Raw genomic sequence first — 25,305 nt, forward strand, 5'->3', positions numbered from 1 at the left:
ACTGAGATTCTGCGTCAGTGTTTGTCCTTGTTACTGAGATTCTGCGTCAGTGTTTGTCCTTGTTACTGAGATTCTGCGTCAGTGTTTGTCCTTGTTACTGAGATTCTGCGTCAGTGTTTGTCCTTGTTACTGAGATTCTGCGTCAGTGTTTGTCCTTGTTACTGAGATTCTGCGTCAGTGTTTGTCCTTGTTACTGAGATTCTGCGTCAGTGTTTGTCCTTGTTACTGAGATTCTGCGTCAGTGTTTGTCCTTGTTACTGAGATTCTGCGTCAGTGTTTGTCCTTGTTACTAAGATTCTGCGTCAGTGTTTGTCCTTGTTACTGAGATTCTGCGTCAGTGTTTGTCCTTGTTACCTGAGATTCTGCGTCAGTGTTTGTCCTTGTTACTAAGATTCTGCGTCAGTGTTTGTCCTTGTTACTGAGATTCTGCGTCAATGTTTGTCCTTGTTACTGAGATTCTGCGTCAATGTTTGTCCTTGTTACTGAGATTCTGCGTCATTGTTTGTCCTTGTTACTGAGATTCTGCGTCATTGTTTGTCCTTGTTACTGAGATTCTGCGTCAGTGTTTGTCCTTGTTACTAAGATTCTGCGTCAGTGTTTGTCCTTGTTACTGAGATTCTGCGTCAGTGTTTGTCCCTGTTACTGAGATTCTGCGTCAGTGTTTGTCCTTGTTACTGAGATTCTGCGTCAGTGTTTGTCCTTGTTACTGAGATTCTGCGTCAGTGTTTGTCCTTGTTACTGAGATTCTGCGTCAGTGTTTGTCCTTGTTACTGGGATTCTGCGTCAGTGTTTGTCCTTGTTACTCAGATGCTGTGTCAGTGTTTGTCCTTGTTACTCAGATGCTGTGTCAGTGTTTGTCCTTGTTAACTGAGATTCTGCGTCAATATTTGTCCTTGTTACTGAGATTCTTCGTCAGTGTTTTTCCTTGTTACTGAGATTCTGCGTCAATGTTTGTCCTTGTTACTGAGATTCTTCGTCAGTGTTTGTCCTTGTTAACTGAGATTCTGCGTCAATATTTGTCCTTGTTACTGAGATTCTTCGTCAGTGTTTTTCCTTGTTAACTGAGATTCTGCGTCAATGTTTGTCCTTGTTACTGAGATTCTTCGTCAGTGTTTTTCCTTGTTAACTGAGATTCTGCGTCAATATTTGTCCTTGTTACTGAGATTCTTCGTCAGTGTTTTTCCTTGTTAACTGAGATTCTGCGTCAGTGTTTGTCCTTGTTACTGAGAGTCTTGGGTCGCGTGGGAGTTTGGTATCGCATTAAGTCGGTTTGGTGTCTACTGTTGAAATGCCGCGTTCTTGAGTTTTTAACACCTCTACTGTTGTTTCATTGTTACATTATTCTCCTCACTTTAGCCATTACTCCATAACCGTTCACTGTTGTACCTTTTTTTGCTGCGTTAACCATTCAAATGTTAGATAATCAACACCACTGACTTTACCAATTAGCCGCCCAGACAGGTACCCGCGTTACGTCACTAGTGTCGTAAGAAGTATTGTTTGTGTTTTGTGTTTACCCGTTTTCATGTTTTTAAAGGAGTGTCTGCTAAGGCAATCTTGTTTTTTTTTCTTTTGTAACTTGATGTAAATATTAACTTTTTGTAAATATATTGTCTTTGTATTCATTTTGCGTTTCCGTTTAAGCATTTCATTTGTCTTGAGTTATTCGTTTTCCTTTTATTGTTGTTCGGTTAAGGGGAAAAGAACCTGGAGTTTGAGGCCTATATCCAACCCAGTTTTTGTTTCGCCACTGCTGGTCCTTGCTACGTGTGATTGTTTACGAAGTCTATATATACCAAGTCAAGTCACTCTGCTACAAAACTGCGACCGGTACGCGCAGGAGGCGGTTTTGGGGCGGAGCAGCGGGATGACGTCACTTGAAGCTAAAAAAAAAAAAAAATACCCGCCAGTTCAGGGGTGACTTAAAGTTGGGGCCGTGTGTGCACTCTGGATGTGCATTCTCGCCTTCTTTCACAGCGCGTTCAGGCAAGCCACTGACGAAAAAATGTCTTTTTATTGTGCTATTGCGTGACTGTAATTTCAATGCCTACAGACGGCGGTACGCGTGTGGGGTGTATGGGAGGGCATGTTTAAGTGATTGATTTAAATTAGTCCGCCTTTTCTCATTTTCTCTAAATCCCTGTTTCTACATTCTCTAGTTTGGCTCCAAGCAGTGGCACGCATAAACCACGCCTCTGCCGTGTCTCCTCCCACAAACCTGCGTATGACTAGACTTGGTGTATATAGACTTAGGCCTGACCAACCCAGTTTTTTCTTTTGTCAAGCTGCTGGTCCGTGCTACATGTGATTGTTTATTAGTATCCTCTCCGCAGATCTCGGCGCATCTGGTGGTTGTCGTGCCCAGACTGCTGAGGTGCTGCTGCTGCTGTCGTCCCTGTGCTGCTGATGGGACTGGCTCATAGTTAAGTATAATTGAGGCTTTTGGCAGTGACAGTTAACCATAATTGAGGCTTTTGGCAGTGACGGTTAAGTATAATTGAGGCTTTTGGCAGTGCATGACGGTTAACGAGACCTCAAAGTTACTCTTCGTAGTAAGAGTAATATTTCAGTGTTCTTGGCCAGGATAACTGAGGCAATGTATGGATTTGGTGGGTTTCATTAATAATTATTAACAGAAATACGAAATCTGTGGCAATGACTGAAGTATTTAGTTTGGCAGGGACAGTTAATGGACCTTAAAATCTTTAAGAAAGTCAAATTGATGGCTTTGCTATGCCTTAGTTTTCTGTTCTAAAAGGATAACAGCATTCAGTTTTTCCCTAAAGTTCATGTGACAAAGTATAGTGGTATGTGTTATATTTATAACTCGATTCATTACCACAAAATTATTTAAGTGTTGCACTGACTAAAAGTAGTGCAGGGCGCATGTCACAATACCCCCAAAAAAGTGATTGCTAACCACATCAGGTAATATAATGCCTATGCACTCAAGTCTAGAACTGAATAAGAGATATTAAAGGTCGCAAAACGAATTAATCTATGAACAAGTTTCCTTCACCTGGCCACTCCTGCAATGCATGTCATGCTATCATCACACCTCACTGCACACTAGTACTTTCCAGAGTAAGTGCACTAGTCAGTCAATGGACCCCTTTGTTCAACATCAAAACATTTTGGACTAATTCTCCACCTTTCTTCACTTGATCTGAGACTGAACAATTTAAAACTTGCAATTGCCATCATTGTGTGGTGCTGGTAAATTGTGAAGTCAGAACTTTGATCATTGCAGCAATGGTTTGCAATAATGTGACTAGAGGGTACTTATGCATGCAGACAGTGGCAGCACAGGACATGGTGGAACAAGATGGGAATGATATAACAGTGCAAGAGACTAAGGGGACCGGGGAGGACACGGGGAGTTACAGAAGGGCAGTGAAAAAGATTAAGCAGATAAAAACTACCGCAGAGGACAGCATAGCAAGATTAAGCAGACAAAAACTACTGCAGAGGACAGCATAGATAGTTTAAGCAGACAAAAACTACTGCAGAGGACAGCATAGCAAGATTAAGCAGACAAAAACTACTGCAGAGGACAGCATAGATAGATTAAGCAGACAAAAACTACTGCAGAGGACAGCATAGATAGATTAAGCAGACAAAAACTACTGCAGAGGACAGCATAGATAGATTAAGCAGACAAAAACTACCGCAGAGGACAGCATAGATAGATTAAGCAGACAAAAACTACCGCAGAGGACAGCATAGATAGATTAAGCAGACAAAAACTACTGCAGAGGACAGCATAGATAGATTAAGCAGACAAAAACTACTGCAGAGGACAGCATAGATAGATTAAGCAGACAAAAACTACTGCAGAGGACAGCATAGATAGATTAAGCAGACAAAAACTAGAGCAGAGGAAAGCATAGATAGATTAAGCAGACAAAACTACTGCAGAGGACAGCATAGATAGATTAAGCAGACAAAAACTACTGCAGAGGACAGCATAGATAGATTAAGCAGACAAAAACTACTGCAGAGGACAGCATAGATAGATTAAGCAGACAAAAACTACTGCAGAGGACAGCATAGATAGATTAAGCAGACAAAAACTACTGCAGAGGACAGCATAGATAGATTAAGCAGACAAAAACTACTGCAGAGGACAGCATAGATAGATTAAGCAGACAAAAACTACCGCAGAGGACAGCATAGATAGATTAAGCAGACAAAAACTACCGCAGAGGACAGCATAGATAGATTAAGCAGACAAAAACTACTGCAGAGGACAGCATAGATAGATTAAGCAGACAAAAACTACTGCAGAGGACAGTATAGGAAGATTAAGGAGACAAAAACTACTGCAGAGGACAGCATAGATAGATTAAGCAGACAAAAACTACTGCAGAGGACAGTATAGGAAGATTAAGGAGACAAAAACTACCCAAGTGGACAGCATAGCAAGATTAAGGAGACAAAAACTACCCAAGTGGACAGCATAGCAAGATTAAGCAGACAGGGATGTCTTTGAATAAGTATGGCAGGACAAAGGGAGTGGGAAAGAAGCTGAACTCCTGATGGAATGAGGAAATAGATAAAAATTGAATGAGTGTTATAAAAGATGGTGACATTGAAGAAATGACTGAGTCGGACAGTATGGAATGACAGAACAAAACCCTAGAGGTTGACTTGGGACAGGAAAAGAAGTCTTAAGGGGACAGTGCACCATGGCTGCTTAGGTCCAGGAAGTGAAAGACTAGCTAGACATGCTACTATTTTAAATGAAGGGTTGTGGGGTGGAAAATTAGCCCAAAATGTTTTGATGTTGAACACAGGGGTCCATTGACTGACTAGTGCACTGACTCTGGAAAGTACTAGTGTGCAGTGAGGTGTGATGATAGCATGACATGCATTGCAGGAGTGGCCAGGTGAAGGAAACTTGTTCATAGATCAATTAGTTTTGCGACCTTTAATGTCTCTTATTCAGTTCTAGACTTGAGTGCATAGGCATTATATTATCTGATGTGGTTAGCAATGCTGGCCGCACCACTTTGCAAGCCCAAAAAATTGCGTCATGACTTTTGCATCACCGCACCACTGCACCACTTTTAGTTAAGTGCAACACTTAGATAATCTAGTGTGCCAAAAAAAAAAAAAAAAAACCTTATAAATACCATAAAATAATATAACAATTTTATTAAAAATACAGTTTTGCACCTTTGAAAAACAATTACTTAAGTACATGTCACAGTTTACTGAGTTTAGTAGTTTACAAACGGACGAACGGTGTCGCAAAAAGTGGGGCTAAAATTTGAACTTCCGCCACCGTGACACTTTTACAAATTTTGCGTCACTGCATAGCTGCACCACTATTTTGGTATTGCGTCGGTGACACAAAGTGGCGGAAGTGCCCAGCATTGGTGGCAAGGTGTCTTGACTGTTCTTCCTCCTCCCCTCTTCAGCTGCTGCCTTGGTACATGTTGGACATCTGTTTGGTCACCACCCTCCTCAGCCCCTCTGCTGCAGATGTCCAGTGACTCGTCTCCTGTGAAAACTTTCTCGTCAGACTTGTGTGCTATTGTTTTTAGTACTAAGCAGCCAAAGTTTAAAGTCCTAGACTTCCCATCTTTTTTTTTTTTTTTTTTTAATAATTTTTCCTGCTGTATTACTGAGCACTGCTTTAGGGAGACTCTTCGAAGTACTGTAACACTGGTGGTAATAAAATTTCAACTTCATAACTTGTGGTCTGTCAACCTTGCACATGAGCAGCCATTGAGATTATACATACATGTTTGATGATCAGCTCAAACAGGTTTATTTACCTACTCTGCACCTGACTTGACATTTTCTGGCTCCTACCTGTAAGTGTAGCTTGGGTGACCTGTAGATAAAGTCCCCTCCAAGATGAAAGGTTGTCCTCACAGTGCAGAAGAGTTTAAGGATGAGACTCTGTGGTAGGGGCCACTGTTGAGTACTTCAGCACATCAGGGTTAGCAGAACAGTTTGTCCTGGAAGTGTCCACAGGTCACCCATGCTGCATTGTGAGGAACAGAGGAGAGTGGAGAATGTCTTTGGAGGAGACCAGTCACCTGTATCTTCTTCAACACAGGCAGGATATTGACGCAGCTGGGGGCAGCAATCCACTTAAAGCAAGACTGCACTATGTTTGAACCGAGACATCCACAGCACAGGGCCATGAAGGTGGGTGGTAGCTGCCTGCCCACCTTCATAGTTATGTGCTGTGGAAATCTCAGTTCGGACATAGTACAATCTTGTTCCATGTGGAGTGCTGTCCCCAGCCACGTCATTACCCAGCCTGTGTACAGGTGGCTGGTCTCCTTCAAAAACTTCACTCTCCTCTGTTCCTCACGATGCAGTGTGTCAAAGACTCTTCACTCTCCTCTGTTCCTCATGATGCAGTGTGTCAAAGACTCTTCACTCTCCTCTGTTCCTCACGATGCAGTGTGTCAAAGACTCTTCACTCTCCTCTGTTCCTCACGATGCAGTGTGTCAAAGACTTCACTCTTCCCTGTTCCTCACGATGCAGCGTGGGTGACCTGTGGACAATTGAGTGGTGTGAGGGAGTGGCTCGGGAGGTACCAGAGAAGGGCTAATACACGTCTTCACCAGAATATCATGTTAATATATCGCTAAACCTCTTGGTTCACTCTTCAAATTCTACGGGAATGTACAGCTACATCTCTGGTGTCACGAGCTGCTGGCCAGGAAATACTGGGATATCCAAGGTGACACCATCTCCAAAATTATTCACAGCTGCTTTACAATTATTAACGAAATATGAAAGACAGTCTTACTAAGCAAGTCTGAGGAAAACCTAAGAGAATGATCAAGGAGCTTCACAGCGTCTGAAAGGTGAATATAAAGTTGGCAGGGCAACAAATAATGATCCTGAAGGAAACCCTTGAGTAGAGGAACAAACCCAGACCACAGAGACAAGAACTAGTCCAGTCAAATTATGCCAATAATCCTCCAAACCTGAAAAAATTGCAAAAGAAATGGTTTCACTTGCATGTTGTCAAGATACGCCCCACCAATACCAGAAAAAAATTACACTGAACTATACCACGGGGAAATGCCTCCTTTGCGCAGTGGCAGTATCGTGATCAATGAGGTTCATCCGAGGTGCGTTTTGCTGCCTAAGCGTACAGCTCCCTTGTTTAGGGTATTGGGAAAGGAGCAATACGGGTACCCTCTGACTAGGAAGGTAGCCTACCCCATCCTCAACTTCACATGGTGCGCACCGTTACTATACCCTGCGGGGTAGAACCAACAGGGAGGGGGGCAGTGACCATCAGCTGCTTTGTTTTAATCCTTTTAGCCTGGACAAGGAGCAAGTCTCCATAACACTACATAGGACTGGCCAGAAGAGAAAGGAGTGTATGAGACTGGTGTCTATTAATGTGAATGGTTTAGGTGGTGAGGAAAAGAGGAGAGTGATGATTGAAATTTTTGTAAATGGTAGAGTGGATGTGTTGGGAGTGAGTGAAACACATATTCGAGGAACTGGTGTGAGTGATGGTAGGGAGGGTACGTGGGAGGGTGTGCCTGGGGGGGTTGTATGGACGGGGATAGATGAGAAGTATAGAGGCAGGAGTAAGGAAGGATGTGCTATTGTGATGTCTGAAAGAGTGTGGAATGGTGTGACTGATTATGGTTGGAAGGGATCAAGAATTGTGTGGTGAAAGGAAAAGTAGGTTTAGAAAAGTATGCATGGGTGTATTTATGCACCAGTAAATGTGAAAAGTAAAAAAGGACTGAGAGAAAGGGAAGCTTTTTGGGAGGAAGTGAATGCATGTCTGAAGAGTTTTGAGAAAGAAAGGAAACTTATTATGATGGGAGATATGAATGCTAAAGTGGGTGATGAATGTGTGATGGATGTGGTGGGAAAATGGGGGATACCTGGGAAGAATGAAAATGGAGAGTGCCTGGTGGATGTCTGTGCTGAGAGGGGAATGTTCCTAGCGAACACCTTCTTCAGCACAAGAATATCCACCGATACACATGGAGGAGGGGAGAAGATAATGAGCAAAAAGGATTGATTGATTATGTGGCAGTAGATGAAAGGCTTAGAAAAGAAATTTGTGACGCAAAGGTAGTAAGAGGAATGTTCGATGGATCTGACCATCTTGCAGTGCTGGCAAAGTTAAAGATGAAAGAAAAGTGGGTGTTTGAAAAGAAAGGTGAAGTAAAAAAGGAAATACTGAAGATAGAAAAGTTACAGAAAAAAGAAATAAAAAATGGGAAAGTGTAAAAGATAATACAAATATTGAAAAAGTTTTTGGAACATTTAAAGAAATAATGGTAACTACAACAAAAAAAGTGTTAGGGATGAAAGTGGTGAGAGATGGAAAAAGAAAAGGAAATTCATGGTGGACAGAAGAGATAAGGAGGATAGTAAAAGAGAAAAGGGAACTTTTTAAGAAAACTCAAGAAAGAAATGTGTCTGAACAAGTAAAAAGGGAAAGGAAAAAGAAATATAGAGAATGCAAAATGAAATTAAAACAAGCAATAAAAGAAAGTAAGAAGAGAGTTGATGAAGACTTTGGAAAAAGACTAAGTGAAAAATATAAAGGGAACAGGAAATCATATTGGAAAGAAGTAAAAAACGAAAGAAATGCAGAAAATATCTCCTCAAGTAAAATAAATGAAGTTATGGATGAGAATGGAAAGATGTTGAAAGACGGGAAAGTTGTGAAAGAAAGATGGAAAGAATGTTTAAAAAACTTAATGAATTTTGAGGATGGACGTCCAGCAGCTGTAACAGCAGCAGTTTTGAGTAGAGGTAGAGGAGGAGTATATAAAGAAAGAAGTATAACATATGAAGAAGTAAATCAGGCAATAAAAAGATTAAAAAATGGAAAGGCAGCAGGAATTGATGGAATCACAGCAGAAATGTTAAGTGTGGAGGAGATGAAGTCGTGAAATGGATGGTCAAGATATGTGAAGTAGCATGGGAGGGGGGGGGGTGCCAGCAGACTGGACGAAAGCCATCATTGTCCCAGTTTATAAGGGGAAGGGCAGGAGAGGGGAATGAGGGAGCTATAGAGGTATAAGTCTCCTGAGTATACCCGGAAAGGTATATGGAAAAGTCACAATAGAGAGGGTGCAAAGACTTACAGAAGAGAAAATCAGTGAAGAGCAAGGAGGCTTCAGGAAGGGAAGGGGATGTGTGGATCAGATATTTGCCTTCAGGATGGTAGTAGAAAAAATAATAGCAAAAGGAAAGAAACTATACGCTGCCTTCATGGATTTGGAAAAAGCTTATGACAGAGTCGATTGGATTGCATTGTGGGATGTTTTAAAGATTTATGGTGTGGAAGGAAAACTACTCAGGGCAATAAAGTCTTTCTATGAGGATGCATCTTCATGTGTCAAAATTACTGGAGAAACAAGTGAACATTTTGAGATAAAAGTGAGCTTAAGACAAGGGTGCATCATGTCACCATGGTTGTTCAATATTTATATGGACGGTGTCATTAGAAATGAAGGGCAAAGTTGGAGAAGTTGGAGTAAGACTGTTCAATGAGGGAAGGAAGTAGGTACTGAATTCGATACTGTTTGCTGATGACACGGTGCTCATTGCAGAAAATGAAAGTGACCTACAAAATTTGGTCAGTGTTTTTGATAGTGTCTGTAACGGGAGAAAGCTGAAAGTAAATGTCAACAAAAGTAAAGTGATGGTTTGTGAGCAGAGTAGAAGTGAGGTTGTAGATTTTGTATACCCATATAGAGTGGGAATTGAATGTGAAAAAAACTGCAAAATAATTTTGAATGTTGAAGAAATAGAGGAGGTCAATGAGTTTAAGTACCTTGGATCAGTTATGTGTAAGCATGGTGGTATGGAGGGAGAGATAAGAGAAAGGGCATTGCAAGGAAGAAGGGTGGTGGGGTCTTTGGGACGAATCATGAATGGCAGAAGTGTGAGCATGGAGGTAAAGAGGGATTTGAGAAATACAATAATAGTACCAACCCTTACATATGCAAGTGAAACGTGGGCCTGGAATGAAAGTCAGAGGTCTAGAGTGCAGGCAGTGGAAATGAGTTATTTGAGGAGTGCTTGTGGTGTGAGGAGAATGGATGGAATGAGTAATGAAAGTGTGTACGAGCGTTTTGGAATGTGTCACAGGGGTGAAGGGAAGAAGTGTGGAGTGGTGGAAGAAGTGAAGCGACAGACTTTAAAGTGATTTGGCCACATGGAGCGAATGGAGGAGAGTAAGATGACCAGGAGGGTGTATGTGAGTGAGATAGAGGGAGGGAATGCTAGAGGACGACCTCCAGTGAAATGGAGGGATAGGGTGCAAGAGTACATTAGGGAGAGGGGGGAAAGATCCTTGAGAAACTTTGAGCAGGCAAGGAGGGAGTGTCTGGATAGAGAAAGTTGGAAGCTCTTCTGCCGTGGCCATCCCCTGGTGGGAGCTCCTAGGAGCAGGCGTCGATGAAATGATGACGATGAAAATGCCTCAGAATTGCATTTTTAGTTTCGCTATTAAGGCAAAACACATTTATAGCTGTAACTTCCTTATTAGTCATCCAAATCAGTTCATTCAAGTTTCTAATCCTATGTGATGAAGGTCAAGGAACACTTTGTAGTTTGAAGACTACTCCTTATATGGCAAATATGTAAATTAGGACGTGTGATTGTGTTAAAAAGGATTTTCTTCGTAGGTCTGCATCAATAACTGCATGTTACTCATCCAAATCTGTTCATTGAAGTTCCTAGCCTATGTTTTGAAGGTGAAGAAACAATATTAGGCCAACATAATTTATTAATGAATACTTTGTAAAATAATGTATTCATGGGAAATATGCAGACCATGACAATTAGAATTGTGTTGATTAAGATATTATTCATAGGTTTATAACAATCTTACTTTTAACTCATTCAGCTCGGTTCATTGAAGTTCCTAATGCTATATTTTGATGGTAAAAAAAATAACATTATAACTTAGTACACATACAGTTGTGTTCTATTATGGAGAATATTCAAATTAAGATCCACCATTGTGAAAAACAAACAAACATAAGAAGCAACAGCATCCTTGTTAGTCACTGGACGTACACATGTATGATTCATCCTGATCCACGTCAGGTTGTGGGAGTTAGTGCAGCTGTCACCTTTGCACTGACCACATGCGACTGTGCACTCTGGACCGTTGGCTCGACAAGTGCATCTTCTGGTACTGCATCCAGCCTTGCAGTTGCAATACACACTATCCAGGAGTTCTTTGGGGGCTGGGTCCAGGTCTGGCATAATTGGAAGATGATCACCTGTTCTTTTTCATCCATATAGTTTAATGGCATGGCAGCATTCTATATCTGTCCATGGTGGAACAAGGCACGCTGACCCACAGCTGCTCTTCCAGAGACTTACAGTGTTTGCCCTTGATAAACACAAAGATCTGATGTCTGTGTTTGAATATGAGCTCTGCAGCTTCCTCCAGCCTCATTTAATTCGTCAGCTATGCAAAGACAGGCTAATAATCCAGTCCTTGCTGATACCATGTGGGAACTCTGCCAGAAGCATCGGCCACACACAGATAGTCAGTCAGAGAAACATACAGATGATCAGCAGAGCGCAGCCCATGAATAGCTGTAGAGCATATGTACTGGATGGCGGCTCACTACTGCAGCACATACCTTGGGAACATGGCTTATTTTTCCAAAGTCTTTGTCAGCTGTATGTTGGCTATGTCAACAAGAGATATCCAGGTGCAACAGTTGTCTTTGATGGCTATGGAGGCGGACTATCTATTAACCCCTTGACTGCAGATTTCCTACAAGAAGACATCACCAAGCTACAGGAATGGAACAAAAAGTGGCTGCTACAATTTAGTGAAGAAAAATGCAAAGTCCTGCATCTTGGGAGGGGATATCCAGCACACCAATACCACATGGGAAAAACTCCACTATCCACCACAGAGGCAGAGAAAGACCTGGGAGTGTATGTTACCAGGCTACCAGTGAAGGGGAAATCCATGCCAATCGCAGCAGACAGGTTAAGGATGCTACTCACCAGAGAATTGGATCCAAAATTTGTCTGAATGTCAGCTTCACAGCCAAGACAGTAAATAACTTCAAGAAAGATGATTTCCTGGCTAACAAGACAAATAAACAAAGGTTCATTAAGCTCCCTTGTGAAAACTGGATGCAAAACAATTCATGATGATGACGTCCTGATATCACAAACTGCAGTTCAGTCAGCCAAGACAATCAATATGTGGTTGCAGGTGATGACACTGACCTTCTTGTGCTCCTGACAGCACGACAGCACATGAATTGTACTTCATTCCAGAACTGAAGAAGACCTCAACTAGAACACGTGCCTGGGACATCAAAGGTACTAAATCAATGTTAGGTCTTGATATCTGCTCAAGACTCTTGTTCATACATGCAATACTTGGATGCAACACCACATCTCAGCCATTTGGCATCGGAAAAGGTGCAGCACTAAAATGGGCCATTAAAAATTCATACTTTTCCGAACTCACAGATGAATTTGGAAAGCAAGACCTATCCAAAGAGTACATTCCAAAACTAGGAGAGAAGGCACTGGTTGCCTTACACAGTGCCTCAAAGGATGAAGGGCTTTACGGTACAGGCAATTCTGTGAAAAGGTTGCCAAAAGCTGGAGGTATGTTCAAGCTCAGAGTTTGCCACCAACATCAGCTTCATCACAGTATCATAGTCTGAGAGTGTACTTTCAGATCCAAGAATGGAAGGGCAATGCTGGAGCTCTGGAACCAGTAAACTATGGATGAAAAAACAGGTGCACACTCATGATCATCTTCTTCCAGTTATGCCAGACCTGGACCCAGCCCCCAAAGAACTCCTGGATAGTGTGTATTGCAACTGCAAGGCTGGATGCAGTACCAGAAGATGCACTTGTCAAGCAAACGGTCCAGAGTGCACAGTCGCATGTGGTCAGTGCAAAGGTGACAGCTGCACTAACTCCCACAACCTGACGTGGATCAGGATGAATCATACATGTGTACGTCCAGTGACTAACAAGGATGCTGTTGCTTCTTATGTTTGTTTATTTTCACAATGGTGGATCTTAATTTGAATATTCTCCATAATAGAACACAACTGTATGTGTACTAAGTTATAATGTTATTTTTTTTACCATCAAAATATAGCATTAGGAACTTCAATGAACTGAGCTGAATGAGTTAAAAGTAAGATTGTTATAAACCTATGAATAATATCTTAATCAACACAATTCTAATTGTCCTAATCTGCATATTTCCCATGAATACATTATTTTACAAAGTATTCATTAATAAATTATGTTGGCCTAATATTGTTTCTTCACCTTCAAAACATAGGCTAGGAACTTCAATGAACAGATTTGGATGAGTAACATGCAGTTATTGATGCAGACCTACGAAGAAAATCCTTTTTAACCCGAGAACGTCGGCAGACCCTTTTTTGGGCTTTCATGAGTTGTGGCTGTGGTACGGTGGACCCTAAAAAGGGCTCGCCATAAAACACCTAATTCGAGCTAATTGTAGGCAGTGGTGGCATAGCGCAACCCACCATGAATGGCTTAGGTCAATGTGGTGGGTGAGTGATCTTGAGGTGGGCTTTTATGTCATAGGTGGTGCTGTAAGGTCATGACATACTAAATTAGCTATCCATACAGTAATCACTTGTCAAATTCTCTAAAGTACACAACAAGCAACTCTTGGCTAGATGTGACACATCACGAGACTGTTTATTTTGTAACAAACACCACCCAAAAGAATGGAGTTTGAGTAAAAGTAAATATTTTTAACAGCTTTATGGTTATGAGAGGAGTACTCTGATGTACGTTCCATGCTCTTTTCTTAGTCTCAAAATGAAGTGTATTTTTGTCGTTTCTCGGGCACTTCTTGGCTTCCCCATAGCCGAAGCCCACGGGTTAACACAATCACATGTCCTAATTTACATATTTGCCATATAAGGAGTAGTCTACAAACAGTTCTAATGGCCTAAGTGTTCCTTGACCTTCATCACATAGGGTTAGAAACTTGAATGAGCTGATTTGGATGAATAATAAGGAAGTTACAGTTATAAATGTGTTTTGCCTTAAACTAAAAATGCGATTTTGGTGTAATTCGGTGTAATATTTTTCTAGTATTGGTGGGGCATACCTTAACAACATGCAAGTGAAACCATATCTTTTGCAATTTTTTCAGGTTTTGGCCACAATCTGACTGGACTAAACAGAGAGCGAAGAGAACTGTGATGAAGAGCTTTTGCTAAACCTAGTGTCATGACCAGCAGCCTGCCACCTTCCCTGAAGAGAAAGGTGAACAATCAGTGTGTCGTGCCAGCCCAGCACACGCCTCAGAAACTGTTGAGAGGAAACCAAAAACCACACACAGGAATGGAGAGACAAGAAGCAAGCATCAGGGATTAGAGGACTGGCAAAGTTTGAATATATTTTAATGATTATTAGGAGTAACAAATGGGCTTGGGGAGGTCATATCATGTGTAGAACTGATAACAGATGGACAACCAAGCTAACAGAGAAGCAACCCAGGAACTGTAGCATAGCTCAGGCCAGAGAGAGGACCAAGTGGAGAGGTGGAATTAGAACCTTTATCAAGACAGGATGAACTACACTAACACCAGACAGAGGACCAGGTGGAGAGGTGGAATCATAACCTTTGCTGGGGCATGATGGAGTACACTAACACCAGACAGAGGACCAGGTGGAGAGGTGGAATCATAACCTTTGCAGGGGCAGGATGGAGTACACTAACACCAGACAGAGGACCAGGTGGAGGTGGAATTATTAACTTTGCAGGGGCAGGATGGAGTATGCTAACACCTGACAGAGGACCAGGTGGAGGTGGAATTATTAACTTTGCAGGGGCAGGATGGAGTATGCTAACACCAGACAGAGGACCAGGTGGAGAAGTGGAATTATTAACTTTGCAGGGGCAGGATGGAGCACACTAACACCAGACAGAGGACCAGGTGGAGAGGTGAAATTATAACCTTTGCTGGGGCAGGATGGAGCACACTGACACCAGACAGAGGACCAGGTGGAGGTGAAATTAGAACCTTTGCTGGGGCAGGATGGAGCACACTGACACCAGACAGAGGACCAGGTGGAGAGGTGAAATTATAACCTTTGCTGGGGCAGGATGGAGCACACTAACACCAGACAGAGGCAGAAAACATGGGGTAAGTCCTTCATCCTGCAGTGGGCTGGTAATGGCTAATGATAACCTAACTCTATCTCTGGTGAACATCAATTACGTTTTAAGCGCCAATGAACGTTTCAAGACACAGGAATGTTCAAGGAAAGCAGAGTGATGTGCTTCCATTATTAACATTTATATTACCTTAGTGAAAAACAGAGAGTAGTAAAAGTAGAGTACTAGGTTAACCTGGTAGCAGCGACGGGCCAAATTTGTGGCTTTATCGTGTAACAGTAACGGGCCAAATTTGTGGCTTTATCGTGTAACAGTAACGGGCCAAATTTGTGGCTTTATCGTGTAACAGTGACGGGCCAAATTTGTGGCTTTACCGTGTAACAGTGACGGGCCAAATTTGTGGCTTTACCGTGTAGCAGCGACGGGCCAAATTTGTGGCTTTATCGTGTAGCAGTGACGGGCCAAATTTGTGGCTTTACCGTGTAGCAGCGACGGGTCAAATTTGTGGCTTTACCATGTAGCAGTAACGGGCCAAATTTGTGGCTTTATCGTGTAGCAGCGACGGGCCAAATTTGTGGCTTTATCGTGTAGCAGTGACGGGCCAAATTTGTGGCTTTATCGTGTAGCAGCGACGGGCCAAATTTGTGGCTTTATCGTGTAGCAGTGACGGGCCAAATTTGTGGCTTTATCGTGTAGTAGCGACGGGCCAAATTTGTGGCTTTATCGTGTAACAGTGACGGGCCAAATTTGTGGCTTTATCGTGTAACAGCGACGAGCCAAATTTGTGGCTTTATCGTGTAACAGTGACTTGCCAAATTTGTGGCTTTACCGTGTAGCAGCAACGCGCCAAATTTGTGGCTTTATCGTGTAGCAGTGACGGGCCAAATTTGTGGCTTTACCGTGTAGCAGCGACGGGCCAAATTTGTGGCTTTACCGTGTAGCAGCGACGGGCCAAATTTGTGGCTTTACTGTGTAGCAGCGACGGGCCAAATTTGTGGCTTTACTGTGTAGCAGCAACGGGCCAAATTTGTGGCTTTACCGTGTAGCAGCAATGGGCCAAATTTGTGGCTTTACCGTGTAGCAGCAACGGGCCAAATTTGTGGCTTTACCGTGTAGCAGCAACGGGCCAAATTTGTGGCTTTACCGTGTAGCAGCGACGGGCCAAATTTGTGGCTTTACCGTGTAGCAGCAACGGGCCAAATTTGTGGCTTTACCGTGTAGCAGCAACAAGCCAAATTTGTGGCTTTACCGTGTAGCAGCGACGGGCCAAATTTGTACCATGATATAAAACCACCAAAATAGATGATACATAATCTGATAACAAATGCTTTGATATAAATTATGAATTGGTTTGTGTGAGGGGTGATTTTTTCTCTTTTTTCTCGCTTGGAGGGACCATTAAGAAACATGATCCCCGCTGCTACCGGGTTAAAGAGTATATACAAGTTAGAGTAGAGGTAAAGTGCAGTGGAGTAGTTAGGGAGTGGAAGTAAAACCATAATTACATGTTAATTATAAGAAGAGATAATTTAGAGAAGCAGATAGAGTTAAAGTAGGAGGTAGAGGAATGTAAAGTGTTGGAAAAGTTACTTGGAGTTTGAGAGTAGAAATAAAGATGAGTTTGAGAGAAGCAGAGAGTGAGTTAAAGTAAGAGTTAGAGTAAAGGTAGAGGAAGCTAGTGAAGTAGAGAGTAGTAAAAGATAGTTGGAGTTAAGAGAGTAGAAATAAAGTGAAGTTTGAGAGAGTAAGTTAGAGTTAACCCAGTAGCAGCGGTGATCATGTTTCTTAATGGTCCCTCCAAGCGAGAAAAATGAGAAAAGATCATCACTCACACAAACCATTTCATAATATATATCAAAGCATTTGTGATCAGTATATGTATCATCTATTTTGGGGAGTTTATAGCATGGCACAAATTTGGCCGGTCGCTGCTACCGGGTTAAAGTAGAGAAAGTTAGGGAGTACAGTAAGTAAGCAGAGGTAGAGAGGTTAGAGTAGAGGGAAGCTAGAGTAGGATTAGAGTAAGTTAGAGGCTAGAAGTAAAGAGAAGAAGAAGAAAAGCTGTCACGACTCACTTCCTCTGTCACTTGCCTCCTCAGCCAGGCCTCCACCTCCGGCACGTCCTTCACCGCTGCCTCCTCCTCCTCCTCGTGCTCCTCCACTAGGGTGCCTCACGTCCCTCGCCAAGCCCGCCACTGCCATCACAGCTCCTGGAAGTGGGAGAGATTAACCACGAGGTCACAACACTACTCCTTTATCACCTTACAGGGAACAAATAAAAAGAATGAAATACGGATAAGGAGAGATGACTCGACACAAATAGGTACCGGAAACACTCCCCATCCAGATTTTGACTTGGACCGCCAATTCCTTTCCTTTAATACTCGCCAAGGTAGAAATGCAGTCGTGCTGGCCACTAGATTTCATGTCATATCACTCAGGTTAAGGACAAGCCATCCAGTCTGAAGCATAGGGTCAGTGTTCCGTCTTTTTGGATCTCCTCTGCCGCCACACGGGCAGGGCAGAGTTTTGGTGAGGCCTGTTGTCACCCTGACAGAAGGGGCAGCAAGGGGCATTGGTGCAGTCTTTGGAGTCGTGGGAACCATTGTTGGTGCGGCACCTGACGCTGCCTCTGCAGGTCCCTGTTCCCTGCCCGTACACCAGGCAGTGGAGGAACTGAAGAGCAGGGAGAGTGTGAGGGCTTACTGAGTATGCTGTGAGCTCGATGGCCACTTGTGAAGGGGTGGGTGGGGGGGCTTTTACATTTAATTAATCCTGGCCGCCAAACCTAATCCTCTGCTGGTGCTGTCAAGGAGCTGACAAATGCTAGTTGGGATGGTTTGGGAGCCCCCAAGACTGGCAGTGTCAGCAGGATGCTGTTGTCTGTCACTTCCGTGTGTACGGGGCAGACACGTCCATGTGTGTACCTGTGGGAGGGGTCTGGGTAAAGATTCGTTTTAGGTCCGTGCCAGTATCTCATAATCTACTTTATGAAACATCAGTATCTCTTCATATATCTTTTCTACAAACCTTCAACAGTCATGGAAACGCTTTGAAAATCCAATTCAAGGATTTTTTTTTTTACTCTTGAAAATAGGGGATAATGTTTACGAAAGCGCGTCGCCTCCTCTGCTGGCCGCGGCGACGCTGCAGCTGCAGTCGCAAAATAGCTCGCAGAGGGCTTAGGGTCGGGGAGCATATTTAAACTACTCCAACCGAACTTTACGACCTACTAACGGGGGGGGGCTGCGCCCCCCTCAACCCCCCCTTCTAACCAGGGGGGCTACGCCCCCCCCTGGACCCACCCCTCATGTATATCTGATCTATTTCAGCGAGGAGGTATTTCTCGCAACACCCGCTGCAGCGTCGCCGCGGCCGCCAGAGGAGGCGACGCGCTTTCGTAAACATTATCCCATATTTTCAAGAGTAAAAAAAAAGTCCTTGAATTGGATTTTCAAAGCGTTTCCATGACTGTTGAAGGTTTGTAGAAAAGATATATGAAGAGATACTGATGTTTCATAAGGTAGGTAATGAGATACTGGCACGGACCTAAAACGAATCTTAACCGGGGTCTGGGTCCACACCAGCCCCCAGGCGGGTCACAGACTCTGGGGTCTGAGGCAGGTTGTCGAGGCTTGCCTCCTCGAAACGTACTACACACACACACACACACACACACATGCCCCCCGTGTGTGATCAGTGGGCCCCCAATCACCTTCCGGAAGGTGGAGGTGTGGAGTGCACTGGCCACCTTGGAGGAGGCGAGGTGGCGGAGTAGATGACGGGCTCGTGAGGGGCACTGGTGGGGGCAGGGGAGGTGCGTGAGGCAGGCAGCAGCTGATGTCAGGTGTTGGTGGGCACGGCACAGCGGGAGAGAAGAGTGTGTGGCCGCTTGGTGGCGGAGGTGGATGAGTCCATGTCCTCGGCGGCGGGCTGGCCGCCACGTGGGCCGTGGAGGAGGCAGGGGGCAGGTCCCCTCCCGGGAGTGGGGTTGCCGGGAGTGTCAGGTGGACTGGGGCAGCGTGGGGAAGCACTGGGGCGGCCACCAGGAGCAGCTAGGTATGGGTGGGCAGGTACCGGTACCAGTACCGGTACTAACGGTACCAGCTAAACGGTACGGTACCGGTACCAGATTGCTCGGTACCGGTACCAGATTGCTCGGTACCGGTACCAGATTGCTCGGTACCGGTACCAGTTGCTAGGATTTATTTATTGGATTTATTGATAATTCTTCATGTCCGATTTTTTTTTTAGGTTGCTAATAAATATTGTTATTGTTATTAGACTATGATCGAGTACATCCATAATAACTATACATGCTATTTTTTTTATCGAAAAAATAAATATTCACTTCATTCAGAGAGAGAGATCACCGCATAGTAAGTGTATATCTCGGTGATATGGGTAGTGGGTACTCGATCATAGTCTAATAACAATAACAATATATATTAGCGTTTTCTAAAGACTCGTGGGACTCACTAACTTTTAACCCAAGACTTCGTTTTCTTTTTACTTGCCACTGTTAAATTCGTATGACTCGTTAACATTGAGAGAGAGAGAGAGAGAGAGAGAGAGAGAGAGAGAGAGAGAGAGAGAGAGAGAGAGAGAGAGAGAGAGAGAGAGAGAGAGAGAGATCATATTTATCCAATAAAGCATTAACGAAAAAAGTTTGAATCCCTTGGCGAGAGTTTCTGGCTATAAAGAATTGCATGATGAATTATATAAGATGATTAAATATTGGAGGTGTAGCAGGCGAGAGAGAGAGAGAGAGAGAGAGAGAGAGAGAGAGAGAGAGAGAGAGAGAGAGAGAGAGAGATCACCACTTAGTGAGTGGATATCTCGGTGATATGGGTAGTGGGTACTCGATCATGGTCTAATAACAATAACAATATTTATTAGCAACCTAAAAAAGAAAAAGAATCGGACATGAAAAATTATCCAGTAACTCCATTAAAATAATAAAATAATGGAAACGGGAGCTGTGATGGAAACGGAAAGCAGGACAAAATGGTGGGAACTTGGGGAGACGGTCAGCGGGGCAGTGACTCAGCGTCTACATGTTATAGTAGGATATCAATGTATTATTATTATTTAATATCACCACGAATTAGGCATACAATTGTCAATGGAAAAAACCCACGACAGATAGATCACGCCACCTTATAGGAATGTCGTCCGTCAGTGTTTACCGTCTCAGTTTTGTATACTTCGCACTCCGATGGTGCGTGGAGGTCACCTTGACATACGTGACCAATTGTAACAATTATTTTCCAACCTGTAACTCGCCACTCCTTCACGAGAGTCCGACTGACACACAACGACAGTCGCTCTCGCTCCGTCGCTTCTTGTACATAAAGGCTACGAATATAATTCGCCTTAAGGAAGCTGAAGTCTTAATCAACACCCCTTTAAACGCCCCCCGACAAGCCCGTTACATTTGGTTGGCAGCGGTCACCCCGCGCCTGTGCCTTCGCTACCTCGTTCTCCTCCAAGCCACGAGAACTCACCAACAAACTCCGGGGACAGGCGTACAAGGGAAGAAGGAGTCAACGCACCTGCCGTCCGCGGCAACGCACCAGCCGTCCGCGGCAACGCACCTGCCGTCCGCGGCAACGCACCAGCCGTCCGCGGCATCTCACAAGGCGCCCACCTACGTGCAACTCACAAGGCGCCAGCTACAAGCATCTCACACGGCGCCCACCTACGTGCAACTCACAAGGCGCCGGCTACAAGCATCTCACAAGTCGCCACCTACGTGCAACTCACAAGGCGCCAGCTACAAGCATCTTACAAGCCTACAGGCTACGGGCAACTCTACAGGCGTCCAGCCTCCAAGCCTCGAGCACACCAGCAGCAACTCTACAGGCGTCCAGCCTACAAGCCTACAGGCTACGGGCAACTCTACAGGCGTCCAGTCTACAAGCCTCGAGCACACCAGCTACAAGCAACTCTACAGGCGTCCAGCCTACAAGCCTCGAGCACACCAGCTACAAGCAACTCTACAGGCGTCCAGCCTACAAGCCTACAGGCTACGGGCAACTCTACAGGCGTCCAGTCTACAAGCCTCGAGCACACCAGCTACAAGCAACTCTACAGGCGTCCAGTCTACAAGCCTCGAGCACACCAGCTACAAGCAACTCTACAGGCGTCCAGCCTACAAGCCTACAGGCTACGGGCAACTCTACAGGCGTTCAGTCTACAAGCCTCGAGCACACCAGCTACAAGCAACTCTACAGGCGTCCAGCCTACAAGCCTCGAGCACACCAGCTACAAGCAACTCTACAGGCGTCCAGCCTACAAGCCTACAGGCTACGGGCAACTCTACAGGCGTCCAGTCTACAAGCCTCGAGCACACCAGCTACAAGCAACTCTACAGGCGTCCAGCCTACAAGCCTCGAGCACACCAGCTACAAGCAACTCTATAGGCGTCAAGCCTACAAGCCCCGAGCACACCCTCCGGCCTACGCAGCCGAACGCGAGGGCCACAATCTACAAGCCGCTCCCCCGCTTCAAGCCAGCACTGCTACGAACACTGCAAGCCACTCCACGATACGGCGGAAGTATTCACACCAGCAAGGAGGAGGCACGCCCCGCTGACCTTGGGACACCCCGCATGCCCCTCGCTCCACAGCTGGCGGCACCACCGCCGCTGCCGGGAGCATCGGCCCAAACCTCTTCCGGCAAACAGTCAGCAAGGGTACCCGCGGCCATCTCCCGGTGACTGCAAGCTGTTCCCACTACCGTTTCTTGCACGGCGTCTTCTCAAGAGGTTACACACCCTAGTCGTCTTATCTGCCACAGCCGCCCATCTCTTACTATAACAAGGACGACGCGGCCATCATACGTCTGGCGGCAGTGTACCGGCTCCCAGCCGCGGCCGCTCAACTTGCTGGGTCAGCAGTTTTTCAACCGCCATTGCGAGTCCTCCGATGTCAGCCCATCCCTCACCTCTCACCGCCGCTGTGGCCGCGGCCGAGGTTTCCTGACGCGCCTACAACGACTGCACGTCACCCAGGGCATCACAAGCCGTCGCCCTCTCCACTACATCAGCTGATTAATCTTGGTATTTGTGGATATTCCCATCTTGTCCAAATTTGCCGACTCGGCTCATTTTCATTATTATCCGTGCAGAGGCACGATTTTTTTTATTTCTGTGTTCCTAACACTGTTATTCAGTCATAATTGTGAGAGTAACGTTCATTCCCATACGATATTGATTCTTTCTTATAGTTTGCTAGCGAGTCTATTGAGTATAGTGTGAGTTCCCTTATCAAAGTTAATCTTCATCAGTGTGCCCTGCCTCCGTTTTCTTTTCACCGCTCGAGAGAAAACGTGAGCTTCAATGGTATACTCACTTAACATACCACTTTGTTTATATAGTTATTCTTTCAATATACCCATATCATTAGGGCATTCCATTATAACCTTAACTTCTATTACGTCTATACAGGCACCTTGCTAGCCATTCTTTCTTGCCTTTTTAGGGTTTCAATGCAAACTATTCATTCCTACACGTTCCGTTTATTGGTTTATATTTACAGCTATCAACATATTGTTATGCCGGACGTGTTACTTGGGTTCCGTGTCGCCGTCAGGAGACTCCGTGGGAGGGAGATATGTAAACACTTTGCACAGCTTCTGTAGTTTAATATTCTTCTTTAGTAGTACACTTCACTCGGACTCTTCACTTACCACTAGCTTACTATGACTGGGACTCTCTCTCCCTCTTCTCCTAATATATCCAGAACAGTACAGTCTAGAATATTACAGTATATTTCAGATCATACAAGAACATGTAGCAAAAATATATGCGAGTTGGCAACACTTCCCGCCTGGCGCCGGGCCGCGCCCGGTGGGGCGCGGACGGCTCGCCTTGCTCCCCGCCCCTTTGCTCGTTTCTCCGGGAGCCTTCTAGAGGCCTATGGTCGCCGGGGGAAGCTTCCAGCACAACAATAGTATGAACAAAGACACTCTCGCTAAACTCGGCGACACCTTTAAACAGTTGGCTCGTCCTTCAAGTGAGGAGGAATTGGAGCAAGGTGCAGACACCGGTGATTTAAATGTGGTGAATTTGCGATCGGGGGCTACGTACTCTTCCCTCCCAAGGGATAGCGCCCCTTCACCTTCAGAATCGTCTGAATACTTAACCCCCACTCGGCCGATCACAATGCCTGTCGATCCACCTCCCCCTCCTCCTCCCGGGGCCCCACACCACTTCCCCCCGCCCCCGATTCGGGTCATTCCAACTCACGCCAGTATTCGACAATTCTCGGGAGGCGAGACCGATTTTCGGCGCGACAGTTTTAGATTTGTGAATCTGCCATCGTAAATTCCTCCATTACGGAAGATCATGATAAAATCGCTTTCATTCGGTCACGGTTACTTCCAGGCTCGGGCACTGAATTTGATGCAGTCCTCAGCGTTCGCTTCTGGGGACATTGGTAAACTATGAGGTTTTTAAAGGAATTTCATTAAAATCTTCGGGGGCGGAGTAAACCAAGCATCGTTAGACAGATGGCACACACGGTTGAGTCCTCCAAAAATTCCTCAACAAAGCTGATTTGGGACGCCATGATTGAGGCAAATCAGCTGGCGGTTGACTGGTCAAGAGCCTGGAAGACGCGCTCTGGCTTCCAGGGGCTGTATGCAAAAGCACCAGGTGAAGACAGCTTGAGTTTTTTTTACTTATTTCATATTTCAGAGAAGAACCGCCGTTCTGCCCTCCTTTGGCCTTCAAACCGAGCGGAAGTTGGTTGACTTCGTCTCAGAGTTAGAGGTCAAGGTTCAGGAACACCTCACCATCAACCCCTCGCAACGGCAGCAGCATTGCAAGCACAAAGTAAGGCATCTCTCACCTGTAGTTTTTGCAAACACTCAGGACATTTTGAACATTCTTGTTTCATGAAACGTAGGAATCAACACATTCGAGACGGGGCTCAGATAGGGAGGTCAGGAGGTTACAGGGCGGGCATCATTCATCACACAGGAACCCTAGGCCAAACCATCAGCGGAAGGCTGCCTTTTGCCATATCCACGGGAATTGTTTTCATGATTCAGACAGTTGTTCTGCAATACAAAAGGCCAAGGAGGAACAGAAGTACAAGTCCTCAGCGGACAGTAAACCACACTCCTCTTCTCAGAATAAAAAGACATGACTTCGTGACAGCCCCGAGGCGTACATCCAAGTGTCCCTTAAGGAAAATACTAATTGGGAGCAACTTGACTCCGTCATTGCCGCCTTGGGACGGACAAGCATAATTGCCCTCCCTTGCAAGGTGGGCAAAATTTCACTCACCTTAGCGGTTGACACAGGTGCCACAGTCAATGTCATATCCGACTCCGCTTACAGGTCACTGACACGACAAGCGAGTGGGGAAAATTGGCCGCTCCAAGAGAACGACCTGAATGTGGTAGGCGTGACGGGCACCACTTTGGGAATCCTTGGGCGAGTACCACTAACTGTCAGCTTACATGAAAAAGTAATGACTTAGACACAGGAATTAGTAGTGATGTTAGTAAATTTGCAGATGATACGAAGATCGGTAGAGTAATTGAGTCGGATCAGGACGCTAGTATTCTCCAAGGTGAACTCAACAGATTATATGACTGGGCGGATAAATGGCAGATGGAGTTCAATGTAGGGAAGTGCAGTATTCTGAGTGTAGGTAGGAACAACCCCTCACATAACTATTGCTTAAATGACACTCTCATAAGGAGGTCTGGGTGCGAGAGGGATTTAGGGGTCTTAGTGAGCTCTGATCTCCGTCCAAGGGCACAATGCATTCAAGCTAGAAATCGAGCTAATAGGGTACTGGGATTTATTTCAAGGAGCGTAAGCAACAGAAGCCCCGAAGTCTTCCTCAAACTATATTTAGCATTAGTTAGACCTCATCTTGACTATGCGGTTCAGTTCTGGTCACCCTACTATAGAGTGGATATCAAAATGTTAGAATCGGTGCAGAGGAGGATGACTAAGATGATTCAGGGGTTGAGAAACTTGCCATACGAGGAAAGACTCAAACAGTTAAACTTGCATTCTCTAGAAAGGCGAAGGGTGCGTGGAGACATGATCGAGGTTTATAAATGGATGAAGGGCTTTAATAAGGGAGACATTCATAAGGTTTTGTTGGTAAGAGAACCGGGTAGGACACGAAGTAACGGGTTTAAACTGGATAAA

General features: G+C 44.8%; 2 long non-coding RNA genes across 5 annotated transcripts in view; one reads left to right on the top strand and one right to left on the bottom strand.

Annotated features, from left to right (window-relative positions):
• The window catches only part of LOC126993916 (uncharacterized), a 7,681-nt gene extending 1,982 nt beyond the window's left edge, over positions 1-5,699 (top strand). The window contains exons 3-4 of the long non-coding RNA XR_007748507.1: positions 2,334-2,422; positions 5,424-5,699. This is a non-coding gene — a long non-coding RNA (uncharacterized LOC126993916). The remainder of the gene's footprint in view (positions 1-2,333; positions 2,423-5,423) is intronic.
• LOC126993917 (uncharacterized) lies at positions 5,363-19,186 on the bottom strand. Of its 4 annotated transcripts, XR_007748511.1 has the most exons (5): positions 18,844-19,186; positions 17,204-17,338; positions 6,186-6,518; positions 5,821-5,995; positions 5,363-5,506 (listed from the first exon to the last, which is right to left on the bottom strand). It is a non-coding gene; the product is annotated as an uncharacterized LOC126993917 (long non-coding RNA). The 4 variants fall into 4 exon arrangements; XR_007748510.1 differs by having other exon boundaries at positions 5,821-6,518; positions 18,880-19,186; XR_007748508.1 differs by having other exon boundaries at positions 5,821-6,518.
• Positions 19,187-25,305: the final 6,119 nt, after the last annotated feature.

Source organism: Eriocheir sinensis, unplaced genomic scaffold (genome assembly GCF_024679095.1).
Source record: "Eriocheir sinensis breed Jianghai 21 unplaced genomic scaffold, ASM2467909v1 Scaffold7, whole genome shotgun sequence".
NCBI lineage: Eukaryota > Metazoa > Arthropoda > Malacostraca > Decapoda > Varunidae > Eriocheir > Eriocheir sinensis.